The sequence below is a fragment of the Entelurus aequoreus genome, linkage group LG08 (assembly GCF_033978785.1).
Source record: "Entelurus aequoreus isolate RoL-2023_Sb linkage group LG08, RoL_Eaeq_v1.1, whole genome shotgun sequence".
Taxonomy (NCBI): domain Eukaryota; kingdom Metazoa; phylum Chordata; class Actinopteri; order Syngnathiformes; family Syngnathidae; genus Entelurus; species Entelurus aequoreus.
The window spans coordinates 74,721,166-74,741,737 of record NC_084738.1 but is presented as its reverse complement, the minus strand read 5'-3'; the positions used below and the strand labels follow the sequence as shown (position 1 = coordinate 74,741,737).

General features: G+C 37.4%; 1 long non-coding RNA gene across 2 annotated transcripts; it reads right to left on the bottom strand.

Annotated features, from left to right (window-relative positions):
- Positions 1-1,050: 1,050 nt before the first annotated feature.
- Positions 1,051-19,064, bottom strand: LOC133655227 (uncharacterized). Of its 2 annotated transcripts, none has more exons than XR_009826975.1 (3): positions 18,952-19,064; positions 15,731-15,858; positions 1,051-1,442 (listed from the first exon to the last, which is right to left on the bottom strand). It is a non-coding gene; the product is annotated as an uncharacterized LOC133655227 (long non-coding RNA). The 2 variants fall into 2 exon arrangements; XR_009826976.1 differs by lacking the exon at positions 18,952-19,064 and adding an exon at positions 18,330-18,582.
- Positions 19,065-20,572: the final 1,508 nt, after the last annotated feature.

Genomic DNA, 20,572 nt, shown 5'->3' with positions numbered 1-20,572 from the left:
GAACGGTTTAAAAGAGGAGAAAACACGAAAAAAATGACAATTAAATTTTGAAACATAGTTTATCTTCAATTTCGACTCTTTAAAATTCAAAATTCAACCGAAAAAAAGAAGAGAAAAACTAGCTAATTCGAATCTTTTTGAAAAATATAAAAAAATAATTTATGGAACATCATTAGTAATTTTCCCTGATTAAGATTAATTTTAGAAGTTTGATATGTTTTAAATAGGTTAAAATCCAATCTACACTTTGTTAGAATATATAACAAATTGGACCAAGCTAGACAAATCATTATTTCTTCTAGATTTTCCAGAACAAAATTTTTAAAAGAAATTCAAAAGACTTTAAAATAAGATTTAAATTTGATTCTACAGATTTTCTAGATTTGCCAGAATAATTTTTTTGAATTTTAATCATAATAATTTTGAAGAAATATTTCACAAATATTCTTCGTCGAAAAAACAGAAGCTAGAATTAAAACGTATTTATTATTCTTTACAATACAAAAAAATACATTTACTTGAACATTGATTTACATTGTCAGGAAAGAAGAGGAAGGAATTTAAAAGGTAAAAAGGTATATGTGTTTAAAAATCCTAAAATAATTTTTAAGGTTGTATTTTTTCTCTAAAATTGTCTGTCTGAAAGTTATAAGAAGCAAAGTAAAAAAATTAATGAATTTATTTAAACAAGTGAAGACCAAGTCTTTAAAATATTTTCTTGGATTTTCAAATTCTATTTGAGTTTTGTCTCTCTTAGAATTAAAAATGTCGGGCAAAGCGAGACCAGCTTGCTAGTAAATAAATACAATGTAAAAAATAGAGGCAGCTCACTGGTAAGTGCTGCTATTTGAGCTATTTTTAGAACAGGCCAGCGGGCTACTCATCTGGTCCTTACGGGCTACCTGGTGCCGGCGGGCACCACGTTGGTGACCCCTGGTGTAACAACATTTTTAAACGTTAAAATTTGCAGTGTTAAAAAAAATGATTTTTGAAAAAGTGCAGGGGACAGGGATTGACATGAATCATGGCTCCAACAGGAAGGATGTCACATGAAACAAAGGTGCTGGTCTCCAGGTGCCCGACAGGTGGGCCGCCGCTCACATCAAAGACAAGAGGGGCGGGGTTAAATATGGCGGACAGATGTTTTGCATGAAAGGTGAAGCTGCAGTTGCCAAATGTGCTGCAAGGATGCAATCAGCCATGAAATGATGGGGTTAATATGACGTAAATACTGTACGTGTGCAGGAAGAATAGTGTTTGTTTACATGCCGCTAAGTCTTTAACTAGTGCGTGCGGCCCCTCCCCCGCCGCTCCCTGCTGAGACTGTAAAATGTGGCCATCAATAATGTACATCACTTGGCATCCAGCCGCCGTTATCATCGGGGGATCAGCGGGTCTGCCGGAGGACGGCCTATCTGCAGACGGATGGCAGCAATTTCCTCCTGGAGGAAAAAAAAAAACAGGCCAAAATGATTATTTTTTAATGAAATGCAAACACATTGAAGTCGAGAAGACGTTAAAGAACGACCACCGTGCCGTCCTCTCCCAAAATAAACCTGAGCTCATAACATTTGTCAGCCATATATTTGTGCGTGGCTGCAGCCATTAATCCATGGATTTGTTTGGAAAAATAGATTTGATTCATATTGTGTTGCTCCGATTAATCGTTGAACTAATATAAATGTGTACACCAAATAAAAGAAGGTAAAACAAGTTGAAAAGAAGGTCAAATAAGTTTACATAGAAGGGAAAAAGAAAGTGAAGGTAGAAGGCGGGAAAACATTTGTAAAAAGAAGGTAAAATAAGGTATGTAAAAAGTAAATAAAAGGTTATTAAAGGTAAAAGAAAGAATCTAAATGGTAAAATAAGTCGGTAAAAAGTAAACACAAGTGAAATAATAGATAAATAGATATGTAATAAATAGAAGGTCAAATGAAAAATATAGTGTAAAAGGAACAAATAGTAATACAAGCAAATAGAAGGTAAATAAAAGGTCAATTAGGTTAAATAAAATGTAAATAAAAGGTAAAATAAGAAATATAGAAGGTAAAATAAGTAAATACAAGGTCAAATAAGAAATATAAAAGGTAAAATAAATACATGAAAGGTAAAAGAAGGTAAATAAAAGGTAAAATAATGAATATAGACTGTAAAATAAATAAATGCAAGGTCAAATAAGAAATATAAAGGGTAAAATAAGTAACTGAAAGGTAAAAGAAGGAATACAGATGGTAACATGAGATAAAACTAGGTAAAATATGATGAAATTATGTAAATTGATGGTAAAAGAAGGTAAACAAAAGGTAAAAGGAATATAGAAGGTAAATTAAGTGGTTGTTAAGGTGGTATTATTAAATAGGTGTTTAATTGTTGGGTTGTCAAATGTTAAGGTGGTATTATTAAATAGGTAATTGTTTGGTGGTATTATTAAACAAGTGTATAATTGTTTGGTTGTCAAATGTTAAGGTGGTTTTATCAAATAAATGTATAATTGTTTGGTTGTCAAATGTTAAGGTGGTATTATTAAATAGGTGTGTAATTAATGGGTTGTTAAATGTTAAGGTGGTATTATTAAATAGGTGTGTAATTGTTTGGTTGTCAAATGTTAAGGTGGTATTATTAAATAAGTGTGTAATTAATGGGTTGTCAAATGTTAAGGTGGTATTATTAAATAGGTGTGTAATTGTTTGGCTGTCAAATGTTAAGGTGGTATTATTAACTAAGTGTATAATTGTAAGGTTGTCAAATTTTAAGGTGGTATTATGAAAATAAGTGTGTAATTAATGGGTTGTGAAATGTTAAGGTGGTATTATTAAATAAGTGTGTCAATGTATGGTTGTCAAATGTTAAGGTGGTATTATTAAATAAGTGTATAATTGTATGGTTGTCAAATGTTAAGGTGGTATTATTAAATAGGTGTGTAATTGTTTGGTTGTCAAATGTTAAGGTGGTATTATTAAATAGGTGTGTAATTGTTTGGCTGTCAAATGTTAAGGTGGTATTATTAACTAAGTGTATAATTGTAAGGTTGTCAAATGTTAAGGTGGTATTATTAAATAAGTGTATAATTGTATGGTTGTCAAATGTTAAGGTGGTATTATTAAATCGGTGTGTAATTGTTTGGTTGTCAAATGTTAAGGTGGTATTATTAAATAAGTAATTGTTTGGTTGTCAAATGTTAAGGTGGTATTATTAAATAAGTAATTGTTTGGTTGTGAAATGTTAAGGTGGTATTATTAAATAAGTAATTGTTTGGCTGTCAAATGTTAAGGTGGTATTATTAAATAAGTGTGTGATTGTATGGTTGTCAAATGTTAAGGTGGTATTATGAAATAAGTGTGTAATTAATGGGTTGTCAAATGTTAAGGTGGTATTATTAAATGGGTGTTCTTTAGTGTGAAGATGCAAAAACCTTCTGGACATCCGTAGTTTAATTTCATTTAGACACGCCTCCAGGTGACTACTATCATCTTTAGCGTTGGCTGTCACCAGCATGACAGTGAAAGTTAACAGCGTGTGATGCTGAAGAGTGCAGGGCCAAGAACCGAACCATTAACATAGTCCGAGGTCACATTGTTACGAGAAGACACATCCTGTCATTAAGTAGGAGTTAGACCAAGGGAAGGATAAGTCTGACATACCAATACGTGTTTTGATACCTTCTAATACATCATTTTGATCGATCTCCTCCTGGCGGCCCGCCACAAATACTACCTCGCTTTTAAACACTTTATAATGGGACTTTTCTGTGAACGTACAGTCGACGACGTCGTAGCTCCGCTATTTAACACAGCCTAGTACGCCGGAGAATAAGAAGACGCGGCAGTAGGGATCAGCGTTGCTAACATTTAGCGAGCATTCCTAGAGTCGGTTTCAAGTTGCTTTTTTTGTGACTTTCTGGCGCCCAAAATGAAAGTGTGTATCGCTCTTCTCAGCGAGCAGCGGGGTCCTACTGTGTGTGGGACACCAAAAGCTGACAACTAGGACAAGGAAGTTGTTTACCTCGTTTTTATTCTAAACGTAATTGCCCGTAAAAAAAAGAATGGTTACAACTCAGATGAGTGGATTTTTTTTAGTTTTTTTTTAACTTTTTTAGTTTTTTGAGCTGGAAGTTCAGAGGGGTTGCATAAAACGTGTGGTCATGCATTTTTTACAGCAGCTTGAGAGCACGGAGGAGCACTGCAGTCGTTGGCTAAAGAATAAGAAGAAGAAGAAGAGTTTAGGCGTAAAGTGCTGGGGCGACGAGGACGAGGGCAGTCGGCCATATTGTCTCCATTAGCTTGAGTGCTGACTGAAGTGGGGGATGGAGATGGAGAATAAAATGCAAGCACAAGTGGGTGGTAATTAGAAACATTACCACCATGTCAGGGGTTCATCTCTCCAGGTGTTTAATGCCCCCTGTTGTGTTGTTACCGTGGCGATGGTGGCCTGCCTATTGCTCGCCATGGTCAACACTTTCTTCAACTCCATTTCCCTCAATGGATATCCTTTGGGGGTGGGGGGAGCACAGGGGGAACATTCGTTCAAAAATATTGTTACATTATTGAATGGAGGCAAGTCAAACACTAGTGCCAGGTGGGAGTTTGTCCCTTTTGGACTGCCCACAAGCTTTTTTGGCGGTCCATTAGCCATGGACATACTTTATGTGGGAACCAAAGTGGCAACATGTCCCCTGCACTTTTTTAAAAATAATATTTTTCCACTGCAAATTGTAGCTTTCAAAAATATTGTTACGCTATTGAATGGAGGCAAGTCAAACATTAGCGCCAGGCGGAAGTTTGTCCCTTTTGGACCGCCCACAAGCTCATTGATTGGCTTTTTGGGGGTGGACATACTTTAGGGGGGAGCACAAGTGGCAACATGTCCCCTGCACTTTTTTAAAAATAAATATTTTTCCACTGCAAATTGTACCGTCCAAAAATATTGTTATGCTATTGAATGGAGGCAAGTCAAACATTAGCGCCAGGCGGATGTTTGTCCCTTTGGACCGCCCACAAGCTCATTGATTGGCTTTTTGGGGGTGGACATACTTTAGGGGGGAGCACAAGTTCCAAAATGTTCCCTGCACTTTTTCAAAATATTTTTTTTTCCACTGCAAATTTTAGCGTCCAAAAATATTGTTACGCTATTGAATGGAGGCAAGTCAAACATTAGCGCCAGGCGGATGTTTGTCCCTTTTGGACCGCCCACAAGCTCATTGATTGGCTTTTTGGGGGTGGACATACTTTAGGGGGGAGCACAAGTGGCAACATGTCCCCTGCACTTTTTCAAAATATTTTTTTTTCCACTGCAAATTTTAGCGTCCAAAAATAATGTTACTCTATTGAATGGAGGCAAGTCAAACATTAGCGCCAGGCGGAAGTTTGTCCCTTTGGACCGCCCACAAACTCGTTGATTGGCTTTCTGGGGGTGCCTCAGCCATGGACATACTTTAGGGGGGAACAAAAGGGGAAACATGTGTCTTGCACTTTCAAAAAAATTGTGTTTTTCCACTGCAAATTTTAGCGTTCAAAAATATTGTTATGCTATTGAATGGAGGCAAGTCAAACATTAGCGCCAGGCGGAAGTTTGTCCCTATTGGACCGCCCACAAGCTAATTGATTGGCTTTTTGGGGGTGGACATACTTTAGGGGGGACAAAAGGGGCAACATGTGCCTTGCACTTTTTAAAAAATTGTGTTTTTCCACTGCAAATTTTAGCGTCCAAAAATATTGTTATGCTATTGAATAGAGGCAAGTCAAACATTAGCGCCAGGCGGAAGTTTGTCCCTTTTGGACCGCCCACAAGCTCATTGATTGGCTTTTTGGGGGTGGACATACTTTAGGGGGGAGCACAAGTGGCAACATGTCCCCTGCAGTTTTTCAAAAATATTTTTTTTAACACTGCAAATTTTAGCGTCCAAAAATATTGTTGCGTTATTGAATGGAGGCAAGTCAAACATTAGCGTCAGGCGGAAGTTTGTCCCTTTTGGACCGCCCACAAGCTCGTTGATTGGCTTTTTGGGGGTGGACATACTTTAGGGGGGAGCACAAGTGGCAACGTGTTCCCTGCACTTTTTCCAAAAACTTTTTTTTTCCACTGCAAATTTTAGCGTCTAAAAATATTGTTACGCTATTGAATGGAGGCAAGTCAAACATTAGCACCAGGCGGAAGTTTGTCCCTTTGTGGACGGCCCACAAGCTCGTTGATTGGCTTTCTGGGGGTGCCTCAGCCATGGACATACTTGGGGGGGGGGGGGGGGGGGAACAAAAGGGGCAACATGTGCCTTGCACTTTTTAAAAAATTGTGTTTTTCCACTGCAAATTTTAGCGTCCAAAAATATTGTTGCGCTATTGAATGGAGGCAAGTCAAACATTAGCGCCAGGCGGAGGTTTGTCCCTTTGGACCGCCCACAAGCTCATTGATTGGCTTTTTGGGGGTGGACATACTTTAGGGGGGAGCACAAGTTCCAAAATGTTCCCTGCACTTTTTCAAAATATTTTTTTTTCCACTGCAAATTGTAGCGTCCAAAAATATTGTTGCGCTATTGAATGGAGGCGAGTCAAACATTAGCGCCAGGCGGAGGTTTGTCCCTTTGGACCGCCCACAAGCTCATTGATTGGCTTTTTGGGGGTGGACATACTTTAGGGGGGAGCACAAGTTCCAAAATGTTCCCTGCACTTTTTCAAAATAATTTTTTTTCCACTGCAAATTGTAGCGTCCAAAAATATTGTTGCGCTATTGAATGGAGGCGAGTCAAACATTAGCGCCAGGCGGAGGTTTGTCCCTTTGGACCGCCCACAAGCTCATTGATTGGCTTTCTGGGGGTGACTTCTTGCCAACAACACAAATGAACCGATTAATCGAAGCAACAGAATATAAACTCTTTCCTAATGACATGAATTCATAGTAGCCACTTTTTATAGTTTCTAATAAAAGCTTTTCTTGCAGCAGGTGTTATGTTCCACAAGATGCTGGTGTGCATGTGAGGGACCAAAGAAAAGGGGAAAAGAGAGCATAGGGGCGGGTCCTCAGTCGCACTTTTACCCATCAAAGTTTCATGACGCTAAATCCAGACAGACTTTTAGTGTCGGTCGGGATTACAGCAGCAGCCTGAACATTCATCAATGATTTAAGTCCGAGAGAGATCCCGCCACGTTTTTTTATTTGATTTTTTATTTAAAGCAACATGCAAGCAGGGAGGAGTCAAACTAAATTGCTCACTTCTTCCTCGATTGTGGTTAATCGATGCTTTGGGCACATGACCTCAGAAATGCTCGTCTTAGATCATCACTTGGGTTTATAACTTAACAAATGTTAAGGTGGTATTTTTAAATACGTGTGTAAATAATGGATTGTCAAATGTTGAGGTCGTATTATTAAATAAGTAATTGTTTGGTTGTCAAATGTTAAGGTGGTATTATTAAATAAGTGTAATTGTTTGGTTGTCGAATGTTAAGGTGGTATTATTAAATAAGTAATTGTTTGGTTGTCAAATGTTAAGGTGGTATTATTAAATAAGTGTAATTGTTTGGTTGTCAAATGTTAAGGTGGTATTATTAAATAAGTAATTGTTTGGTTGTCAAATGTTAAGGTGGTATTATTAAATAAGTGTAATTGTTTGGTTGTCAAATGTTAAGGTGGTATTATTAAATAAGTAATTGTTTGGTTGTCAAATGTTAAGGTGGTATTATTAAATAAGTGTACCGTAATTTCCGGACTATAAGCCGCACCTGACTATAAGCCGCACCAGCTAAATTTAGGGGAACATACAGATTGCTCCATATATAAGCCGCACCCGACTATAAGCCGCAGGGTTTTGATGTGTAATTAGCGTAGTATATAGGGGTTCCTGCTACCACGGAGGGGATTGTCGGGACAGAGATGACTGTTTGGGAACGCAAAGCGTCCCATTTATTAACAATAAATCTTTCAATCATTCAATCAAACTTTCACATCTTTGACATGGCGAACAGCATTCGTGCAGAGTACAAATAATACAACGGTGCAAAGTAATACAAAGTGCTCACCTGTACGTTATCAAAATAACCAGCCTACCGGTATATGAAAAGTCAGTCTTTAATCATTGTGTCATCGTCTTCCTCCTGCGTACTAAAACCACCGAAATCCTCTTCGTCGGTGTCGGAGAAGAACAGGCCGTAAATAAGCCGCACCTTGTATAAGCCGCAGGGACCAGAACGAGGGGAAAAAGTAGCGGCTTATAGTCCGGAAAATACAGTAATTGTTTGGTTGTCAAATGTTAAGGTGGTTTTATTATATAAGTATGTAATTATGGAATGTCAAATGTTAAGGTGGTATTATTAAATAAGTGTGTAAATTAATGGGTTGTGAAATGTTAAGGTGGTATTATTAAATAAGTAATTGTTTGGTTGTGAAATGTTAAGGTGGTATTATTAAATAAGTGTAATTGTTTGGTTGTCAAATGTTAAGGTGGTTTTATTAGATAAGTGTGTAAATTAATTGGTTGTCAAATGTTAAGGTGGTATTATTAAATAAGTGTAATTGTTTGGTTGTCAAATGTTAAGGTGGTATTATTAAATAAGTAATTGTTTGGTTGTCAAATGTTAAGGTGGTATTATTAAATAGGTGTGTAATTGTTTGGTTGTCAAATGTTAAGGTGGTATTATTAAATAAGTGTGTAATTGTTTGGTTGTCAAATGTTAAGGTGGTATTATTAAATAGGTGTGTAATTGTTTGGTTGTCAAATGTTAAGGTGGTTTTATTAGATAAGTATGTAATTAATGGGTTGTCAAATGTTAAGGTGGTATTATTAAATACGTGTGTAATTAATGGGTTGTCAAATGTTAAGGTGGTATTATTAAATACGTGTGTAATTAATGGGTTGTCAAATGTTAAGGTGGTATTATTAAATACGTGTGTAATTAATGGGTTGTCAAATGTTAAGGTGGTATTATTAAATAAGCGTAATTGTTTGGTTGTCAAATGTTAAGGTGGTATTATTAAATAAGCGTAATTGTTTGGTTGCCAAATGTTAAGGTGGTATTATTAAATAAGTAAATGTTTGGTTGTGAAATGTTAAGGTGGTATTATTAAATAAGTGTAATTGTTTGGTTGTGAAATGTTTAGGTGGTATTATTAAATAAGTGTATAATTGTTTGGTTGTCAAATGTTAAGGTGGTATTATTAAATACGTAAGTGTGTAATTGTTTGGTTGTCAAATGTTAAGGTGGTATTATTAAATAAGTAATTGTTTGGTTGTGAAATGTTAAGGTAGTATTATTAAATAAGTGTAATTGTTTGGTTGTCAAATGTTAAGGTGGTATTATTAAATAGGTGTGTAATTGTTTGGTTGTCAAATGTTAAGGTGGTATTATTAAATAGGTGTGTAATTGTTTGGTTGTCAAATGTTAAGGTGGTATTATTAAATAGGTGTGTAATTGTTTGGTTGTCAAATGTTAAGGTGGTATTATTAAATAAGTGTAATTGTTTGGTTGTCAAATGTTAAGGTGGTTTTATTAGATAAGTATGTAATTAATGGGTTGTCAAATGTTAAAGTGGTATTATTAAATAAGTGTGTAAATTACTGGGTTGTCAAATGTTAAGGTGGTATTATTAAATAGGTGTGTAATTGTTTGGTTGTCAAATGTTAAGGTGGTATTATTAAATAGGTGTGTAATTGTTTGGTTGTCAAATGTTAAGGTGGTATTATTAAATAGGTGTGTAATTGTTTGGTTGTCAAATGTTAAGGTGGTATTATTAGATAAGTATGTAGTTAATGGGTTGTCAAATGTTAAGGTGGTATTATTGAATAGGTGTGTAATTGTTTGGTTGTCAAATGTTAAGGTGGTATTATTAAATAGGTGTGTAATTGTTTGGTTGTCAAATGTTCAGGTGGTATTATTAGATAAGTATGTAGTTAATGGGTTGTCAAATGTTAAGGTGGTATCATTAAATAAGTGTGTAATTAATGGGTTGTCAAATGTTAAGGTGGTATTATTAAATAGGTGTGTAATTGTTTGGTTGTCAAATGTTAAGGTGGTATTATTAAATAGGTGTGTAATTGTTTGGTTGTCAAATGTTAAGGTGGTATTATTAAATAGGTGTGTAATTGTTTGGTTGTCAAATGTTAAGGTGGTATTATTAGATAAGTATGTAGTTAATGGGTTGTCAAATGTTAAGGTGGTATCATTAAATAAGTGTGTAATAATGGGTTGTCAAATGTTAAGGTGGTATTATTAAATAGGTGTAGTCAATTTTGTTTTATTAGTCTTTTATGATTTTGTTTTTGTGTGTTTAATGCCCTTTTTGTCATTGAAAGTCCAAGACGCGTTGCGCCCCAGAAAGTGTTAATACTGTAAGTACTGTACTTATTACACACTTATTGTAACGTGCATATTTGTTGTAGTTTTCATTAACTAATCTGGAGGTGTTGAAATCGCCATTTAAAAATTGCTAATGCTAATCGGTATAAGGCCATGTATATTAGTATCGAGCTAACACGTTTTTTTGGAAAAGTGGAGCATTACTTTGTTTTTGTCGAAGCGTTTTCTGAGTCAATTTCTGTGTCGTCATTGAAAATGGCAACATTACCTGGGCGTGGTTTGGCTGAGTCCGCTCTCAGTGCTGCTGCAGTGATCGGCACCGTTGGATTTGGCGTGAATTGGGTCGGTGCCAAAAAGTACCGGATTCGGTACCCATCCCTAGTTGGGAACGTACAATCGTAGTCAAGTCAATACGAATTATTTTAGTGCTGCAGCTAAGGATTTATTTTAGTAGTCGAGTAACGTTTTCCGTTTAACCAAGTAATCGGAAAAAACACTTTTGCCTATTTTAAGAAAAATCGATGAAATAAACAATTTTGCTTGGCTTAACCTTCATCCTTTTTTTCTAATAAATACATAGCAACGATGAAATTGCACTTTTACCATAGAAATTCGGGAAAAAAACAGGCGCCCACGCACCACCGCTCTCATGTACGCTCTTTTTGCAGAGGCCGTGGTAATCAAAGTCGATTTCCTTTTGAATTAAACCACGTCTTTTCTGATCAAATTAGCGGACGAATCCCCCGCAGCCCGACATTATTTCATCACGGCCACACAAGCGGAGTGTGGTGCGGCGGGTCAAAGTTCAACCACGCGGGCCGGCAGCTAAACCAACATCGTCCCGTGCAGCACGCCGCCAGGTGAGGCGTGTCGTGTTGACCCAGACGCGGCCGCCACTCAGGGAGTGTTTAGAAAAGTGTGGGCTGGGGGCAAAAAGAGAGAGAGAGAGAGAGAGAGAGAGAGAGAGAGAGAGAGGTGCGAGACCACCACCACCCCCCGACCCTCCTTCACGTATTTACCACACATCTTCCTCATGTTCTCACCCCAAAACAACCGTCGTCTTATTAAGATGGATGTCCTTTTTTTTCCCTCTTTCTTTTTAAACACCAAGAGCAAACATTCCAAGTGGTGCACTCCATTGAGAGGCCGACCTTTGACCCCTTGCCTGCACGCCACCCTGCTGAATAACCAGCTCACACCTTTTCATGAGGGCTGAAACACCACGCTATTATCACACTTCGGTACCTACGACATTTCTAACGGGTCGCAAATGTGCCGTTGTTGAGTGTCGGTGCTGTCTAGAGATCGGCGGAGTAACCTTGTAATACTCCTCCATATCAGTAGGTGGCAGCAGGTTTTGTAGATGTGGGGAACATGGTGTGTGGTGGTCACAATATGCAGGCGACAGCGGGAGGCAGGGTGCAGGTAAAAAAGGTATCTAACGCTTAAACCAGGGGTGTCCAAAGTGCGGCCCCGGGTGCCATTTGTGGCCCGCAGGTCATTTTTTAACGGCCCCATGGCACATTTTAAAAATACGATTGGAAAAAAAATTCCAATCGTATTTATTTAATAATACCACCTTAAAAAAATAATAAGTGGTATAATAGAGCAAACAGGTGAAATGTAACAATACAATGTTGCAATGTTTACTCTAATAACACAAAGCTGCCATGCAGGCTGTTTCTTTAAAAAAAAAAAAAAAAAAAAAATCAATGTTAATATGAATTATTGACCTTTTCAAGGCTCCAATTACGTCACATTAATTATTCCACTTTGAGATATTTTTGGGGAAAATGTTGCATATTTTGTGTTTGCCAAATAAAAAACTGAGCTGTTTTTTTTTTTAAAGAAGGGCCTAAAACAAACAAACAAAAAACATAAACAACAATAAAACTTATAATTGACGGATAGATCTGAAGTTGATCTCGAGATAATCGTGTTAAAAGTAAACAGTAAAAAAAAATAAAAAATTTATTTAACACTTTATGAGTAGGACCCTTTTGGTTCCCCAATAATTTTAGTGTGATTTGTTCTTAAGTGTCATTGCTCAAAAAATAACAATGATTTAAAATCAATGTTGTTATGAGTTATTGACCTTTTTAAGGCTCCAATTATTATATAATCTCAAATATTCCACTTCAAAATTTTATTGAGTGAAAATATTGCATATTTTGTGTTTTTTCCATAAAAAAACTGGGTTTTCTTTGACAAACAGAGCATACAAGTTATATATTTAAAACCTTTATATTGACAGATAGATCTAATGTTAATCTAGAGATTTAAAACTTGAATAATAATAATAATAATAATACTGAATAATGACACATTTATAATATTTTTTTTGACCAAAACCCTTTGGGGTCCCCGGGATCAAGCCTGAGTGGAGGCCTAAATGTATATTTTTTATACATATATTGTATCGGTTTTTAAAATGAAAAATATCAAAATGGCCCCCGCTTGCTTTGATTTTTCAGTGTACGGCCCTCAGCGGGAAAAGTTTGGACAACCCTGGCTTAAACCAAAAATAAACCAACGGCGAGTGCCGCTAAGAAAAGGCATCGAAGCTTAGGGAAGGCTGTGCAGAACGAAGCTAAAACTGAACTGGCCGCAAAGTAAACAAAAACAGAATGCTGGAGGACAGCAAAGACTTACTGTGGAGCAGCAGACGGCGTCCACAAAGTACATCCGTACATGACATGACAATCAACAAAATAAGAGGGCATAACAAGAAGTAAAACACTAGGAAAACACCAAAAAAGTCCAGACGCATGCTTGGTTATGGTTTGAATTCATATCCAACAATTGTGAGAACAGCTTTTTATTGTCAATATCGGCTGCCGAGTTTCTTTTTTTTTTTAAATGTTTTCTGCTGGTGGTGTGCCTCCACATTTTTTCAATGGAAAAAAATGTACCTTGGCTCAGAAAAGGTTGAAAAACACTGACTTAGACAAATCATATAGTTGATGTAGATCAGGGGTGCGAAACTAATTTTAGATCAGGGGGGCCACATGGAGAAAAATCTACTCCCGAGTGGTAAAATCACGGCACGATAACTTAAAAATAAAGCCAACTTCAGATTGTTTTCTTTGTTTAAAAATAGAAAATGTACAAATCATAATGTTGTTGTTGGTTTTTTTTACACTTACATGTTGCGGTTAATCATTTATTTGTCGTTATTTATATTTTTATGAATAAATAATGTGATTATGTTCATCAGTCAAGTCATTGGTGTTAATTTTCAATCTATCGAGACAAAAAATAATATCCAAATCAATTTACAGGATGTTATTTATGTAGTTTGATCATTTTCCTGGTGTACTAAAACATGTGGTTTATTTTTTTTGAGCAATTACATTTAAAAAAAAAAAAGTCCCACTAAAATGATTGGGGACCCAAAAGGGTACTGCTCAGTAAAGTTTAAAAAAATAAATCCAACATTTATCTATCCGTCAATTATAAGTTTCATTGTTGTTTATGTTTTTTGTTTGTTCGTTTTAGGCCCTTCTTTAAAAAACTTTGTTTTTTAAAATGGCAACCAAAAAATATGCAACATTTTCCCCCCCCAAAATATCTCAAAGTGGAATATTTAAAGGCCTACTGAAAGCCACTACTAGCGACCACGCAGTCTGATAGTTTATATATCAATGATGAAATATTAACATTATAACACATGCCAATACGGCCGGGTTAACTTATAAAGTGACATTTTAAATTTCCCGCCACACTTCCGGTTGAAAAAGCCTTCGAAGGATGACGTATGCGCGTGACGTAGCCCGGGGAACAGAGGTATGCCTTCTCCATTGAATACAATACAAAAAAGCTCTGTTTTCATTTCATAATTCCACAGTATTCTGGACATCTGTGTTGGTGAATCTTTTGCAATTTGTTTAATGAACAATGGAGGCTGCAAAGAAGAACGTTGTAGGTGGCTGTAGCAACACAAGGACCACTTACTCGGATAGCAGACGCCTAGCCGATGCTAGCAGACGCCTAGCCGATGCTAGCAGACCCACCGCACGGATGATATGGTGAAGTCCTTCGTCGCGCCGTCAATCGCTGGAACGCAGGTGAGCACGGGTGTTGCCGAGCAAAGCAGATGAGGGCTGGCTGGCGTAGGTGGAGCGCTAATGTTTTTATCATAGCTCTGTGAGCTCCGGTTGCTAAGTTAGCCTTAGCGTCGTTAGCAACAGCATTGTTAAGCTTTGCCAGGCTGAGATCTATTAACCGTGTAGTTACATGTCCATGGTTTAATAGTATTGTCGATCTTCTGTCTATCCTTCCAGTCAGGGATTGATTTATTTTGTTTCTATCTGCATTTGAGACAGATGCTATCACGTTAGCTCATGCTAAAGATGCTAAAGAGCTTCGTCGAAGTATTGTCGTGGAGATAAAAGTCACTGTGAATGTCCATTTCGCGTTCTCGACTCTCATTTTCAAGAGGATATAGTATCCGAGGTGGTTTAAAATACAAATCCGTGATCCACAATAGAAAAAGGAGAGAGTGTGGAATCCAATGAGCCAGCTTGTACCTAAGTTACGGTCAGAGCGAAAAAAAATATGTATTTCACTGCATTCTAGTCCGTCACTCTAACGTTCCTCATCCACAAATCTTTCATCCTCGCTCAAATGAATGGGGTAATCGTCACTTTCACGGTCCGATTAGCTCTAGCTGCGTTGAAAACAATAGGAAAATATGAGGGAGTGAACAACTGACAACGTCACGCTACTTCCGGTAGGGGCAAGGGTTTTTTTTTATCAGAGACCAAAAGTTGCGAACTTTATCGACGTTCTTCTCTACTAAGTCCTTTCAGCAAAAATATGGCAATATCGCAAAATTATCAAGTATGACACATAGAATGGATGTGCTATCCCCGTTTAAATAAAAAAAATTCATTTCAGTAGGCCTTTAATGTGAAGTAAATGGAGCCTTGAATAGGTCAATAATTCATAATGACATTGATTTTGATTCATTATTATTTTTTAAAGAAAGAAACAGCCCGCAAGGCAGCTTAGTGTTATTAGAGTAAATAATGCAACATTTTCTTGTTACATTTCACCTGTTTGCTCTTTTATACCACTTTTTATGTGTTTTTTTTTTTTCATCGTATTTTTAGAATGTGCCGTGGGGCCGTTAAAAAATTACCTGCGGGCCACACTTTGGACACCCCTGTTCTAGGGTGAAAGTGTAAAAGCCAGCATGTGTGATGGTATGGGGGTGTATTAGTGGCCAAGACATGGGTAACTTACACATCGGTGAAGGCGCCATTAATGCTGAAAGGTACATACAGCTTTTGGAGCAACATTATCATGGACGCCCCTGCTTATTTCAGCAAGACGATGCCATCATTCATAGTAAAAGAGTGCGGCTACTAGACTGGCCTGGTCTTTTTATTTACCATTTACACAACGTGACAACTTCACTGCTTATGGGGTTTTGTAAATGGTACCTGCAAAAACCGGTCAAAACCGTCCAATTCTTAAGCCAACGTTGCTCCCTCACGTTGGCTCTCACGCTGTAGTGGATGTGACGTCTTCAGGGTTAGGCGTTGGACTGAGTCATGGTTCTGGCGCCAGTCTGCAATGCGTAAAAAACGTCACAAAACTCACGTCGGAAGCCAGAAGCACGTCCTGCCTGCTGCTCCTCGACGCAACAGCTCGGGAGATGAACATCTAATCGATGAACACGAGTCTGTTGCATGGCTAAGTAAGGCGGGCTAAGATCTGAGCTGGAGCTGCAAACGTAATCCTGCATTCAAGGAAGCATCATCCCTCATACACGCAGATTAGTAGAATAGCATAAAACAGCATTTACAGTCGTCAATCCTACTCCTGGTCAATGGATGATTATCTGCATTTGTGTGATAATAAACTGCAATGTGAAATATAAATTACTGTACTGACTTCAATAACATGAGCTCTGTCGCCATGACTACCAAGTACAAATGCCATTGTTCAAAGATTGATATGACCTAGGTCAGGGGTCGGCAACCCAAAATGTTGAAAGAGCCATATTGGACCAAAAATACAAAAACAAATCTGTCTGGAGCCATATTACATGTGTCATGAGATATAAATGTAATTAAGAGGACTTAAAGGAAACTAAATGACCTCAAATATAGCTACAAATGAGGCATAATGATGCAATGGGTGAGGGCGGACCTACGTCACTTCCGCCTACCAATCCCCTAGCAACCGGGAATTCGTTGAAAACAAACCATCTCACAGCGAACACAGCAGTGACAGAAAAAGCATTTAACGAGCGTTGTGGCTTGGAAGTCGGCGTTAAATCCTTCATTTACGCATTTTTACTTATTCGCATATCGTGTGAAAAAAACGAAAATGTATTATTTGCGTCAGACTCGTCTCAGTGAACTTTAAAGCTTCTCAGGCTTAGCTTAGCTTGCTAGTTAGCTTAGCCTGCGCGCTACTAAGAAAGAGACGCGGAAGTTATCAACAACAAGATCAAGTGTTACTGTATAACGAAACCGGTTTTCGAAAATAGCTAGCTAGGCTATAGACCAGGGGTCACCAACGCGGTGCCCGCGGGCACCAGGTAGCCCGTAAGGACCAGATGAGTAGCCCGCTGGCTTGTTCTAAAAATAGCTCAAATAGCAGCACTTACCTGTGGGCTGCCTCTATTTTTTAAATGTTATTTATTTACTAGCAAGCTGGTCTCGCTTTGTCTGACATTTTTAATTCTAAGAGAGACAAAACTCAAATAGAATTTGAAAATCCAAGAAAATATTTTAAAGACTTGGTCTTCACTTGTTTAAATAAATTCATTATTTTTTTTACTTTGCTTCTTATAACTTTCAGAAAGACAATTTTAGAGAAAAAATACAACCTTAAAAATGATTTTAGGATTTTTAAACACATATACCTTTTTACCTTTTAAATTCCTTCCTCTTCTTTCCTGACAATTTAAATCAATGTTCAAGTAAAAAAAAAAATTTTTATTGTAAAGAATAATAAATACATTTTAATTTAATTCTTCATTTAAGCTTCTGTTTTTTCGACGAAGAATATTTGTGAAATATTTCTTCAAACTTATTATGATTAAAATTCAAAAAAATTATTCTGGCAAATCTAGAAAATCTGTAGAATCAAATTTAAATCTTATTTCAAAGTCTTTTGAATTTCTTTTAAAATGTTTGTTCTGGAAAATCTAGAAGAAATAATGATTTGTCTTTTGTTAGAAATATAGCTTGGTCCAATTTGTTATATATTCTAACAAAGTGTAGATTGGATTTTAACCTATTTAAAACATGTCATCAAAATTCTAAAATTAATCTTAATCAGGAAAAATTACTAACGATGTTCCATAAATTATTTTTTTAAGTTTTTCTCTTCTTTTTTTCGGTTGAATTTTGAATTTTAAAGAGTCGAAATTGAAGATAAACTGTTTCAAAATTTAATTGTCATTTTTTTCGTGTTTTCTCCTCTTTGAAACCTTTCAATTAAGTGTAAATATCATTAATTATTAATAATAACATAGAGTTAAAGGTAAATTGAGCAAATTGGCTATTTCTGGCAATTTATTTAAGTGTGTATCAAACTGGTAGCCCTTCGCATTAATCACTACTCAAGAAGTAGCTCTTGCTTTCAAAAAGGTTGGTGACCCCTGTGTTAGACTATATAGTATATTACTTACTTAATTTAATCCTCTTCTTCCCGGATGAGAAATAAGGCTTCGACGACTCGACGCCATTCATCTCGCTGCTGTGCTCGTCTCTGTGCCTCGCCCCATGTAAGCTTCATCTCTTTCAGCTCCCCTTCAACTGTTCTTCGCCAGGTGTTCTTTGGCCGCCCTGGCTTACGTTTTCCCGGTGGTGTCCATCTTAACGCTGCCTTTGGTATCCTCTCGTTGTCCGGTTTTCGAAAATAGCTAGCTAGGCTATAGACTATATAGTATATACCGCATGTTATTTTTGTACAACAACTTCAGCTGTCGAACGTTATAAGGTACAAATTCAACAAGTACAACATTAGCACGGTCGTATAGCCAAGTTGTGGTTAAGAAGGTGGATTTTTGTTCCTTATATTTACCAGAAAGGAAGTGATCCGAACACACGACCCGGGACTTTGGGGGACTCCAGTGAGAACCGTCCTCGTTTTCCCGGTGTAAAGCTGCGAGCCATTTGTCTCGTCTCTGTGGGCTTTTATCGCGCTTTGGCAGAACAAAATACAACCTTTGTTTTCCCTGTTTCCAGTTGTGGTTAGCACAACCAAAAACAACACAGTTTTTCGGCATTTTGGAGGCAGAATGACGGGTTTAACCAGCGTAGGTCGACAGGTTAAAGAGTAATGGCGACGGTTTGTTTTCAACGCCAGTCTGGTTGCTATGGCTCGAAGAACCCGTATGTAGCTGAGTTGCCCGGATGTCGGCCCTCACCCATTGGACCAAAAATACAAAAACAAATCTGTCTGGAGCCGCAAAAAATTAAAAGCCATAAGCCATATTACGTGTGCCATGAGATATACATTTAATTAAGAGGACTTAAAGGAAACTAAATGGCCTCAAATATAGCTACAAATGAGGCATAATGATGCAATATGTACATATCGCTAGCCTAAATAGCATGTTAGCATCGATTAGCTTGCAGTCTTGCAGTGACCAAATATGTCTGATTAGCACTCCACACAAGTCAATAACATCAACAAAACTCACCTTTGTGCACTCACGCACGACGTTAAAAGTGTGGTGGACAAAATGAGGCCGAAAAAGAAGTGGCATAAAATAAAACACGTCCTAGAAAGTCGGAGAAAGTTATGTAAACAAACTATACGGTGAGTTCACGGACCGCCAAAATTAGTAGGACAAAACGGCGCTCGCCACATACTCGAATCAGTGAAGCGTGTTTAATATAAACACTGTGATTTGTAACAATTAGGGAAGTTTGTGTCATGTTTGTCCTACAGAAACTATACTAAAACAAAAAAATTGTTTTTTTTTCAACCTCATCTTTTTCCATTCGTCATACATTTTTGAAAAATCTCCAGAGAGCCACTAGGGCGGCGCTAAAAAGCCGCATGCAGGTGTACAAATCTATAAAGACTGTTTAAGACTGATGTATGTATATGTATATGTATATGTATATGTATATGTATATGTATATGTATATGTATATGTATATGTATATGTATATGTATATGTATATGTATATGTATATGTATAATCATTTAAGGAACGATACAAGTAGATACTGTCATTGACGAGGTGGCCACGTTGTGGAAATGGTAAATAAAAAGAGAATACAATGATTTGCAAATCCTTATATTCAATTGAATAGACTGCAAAGACAAGATATTTAACGTCCCCACTGGTAAATTGTGTGATTTTTGGCAAATATTAGCTCATTTGGAATTTGATGCCTGCGACGTGTTTCAAAAAAAGCTGGCACAAGTGGCAAAAAAGACTGAGAAAGTTGAGGAATGCTCATCATAACACTTATTTGGAACATCCCACAGGTGAACAGGCTAATTGGGAACAGGTGGGTGCCATGATTGGGTATAAAAGCAGCTTCCATGAAATGCTCAGTCATTCACAAACAAGGACGGGGTCGAGGGTCACCACTTTGTCAACAAATGCCTGAGCAAATTGTTTAAGAACAACATTTATCAACCAGCTATTGCAAGGAATTTAGGGATTTCACCATCTACGCTGTGTGATATCATCAAAAGGTTCAGAGGATCTGGAGAAATCACTGTACGTAAGCCATGATATTACCAGCATCAAAAAGCAACATCAGTGTGTAAAGGATATCACCACATGGGCTCAGGAACACTTCAGAAAACCACTGTCAGTAACTACAGTTGGTCGCTACATCTGTAAGTGCAAGTTAAAACTCTACTATGCAAAGCGAAAGCCATTTATCAACAACACCCAGAATTGCCGCCGGCTTTTCTGGGCCCGAGCTCATCTAAGATGGACTGATGCAAAGTGGAAAAGTGTTCTGTGGTCTGACGAGTCCACATTTCAAATTGTTTTTTGCAACTGTGGACGTCGTGTCCTCCGGAACAAAGAGGAAAAGAACCATCCGGAATGTTCTAGGCACAAAGTGTAAAAGACAGCATGTGTGATGGTATGGGGGTGTATTAGTGCCCAAGACATGGGTAACTTACACATCTGTGAAGGCACCATTAATGTTGAAAGGTACATACACCTTTTGGAGCAACATATGTTGCCATCCAAGCAACGTTATCATGGACGCCCCTGCTTATTTCAGCAAGACAAGGCCAAGCCACGTGTTACATCAACGTGGCTTCGTAGTAAAAGAATGCGGGTACTA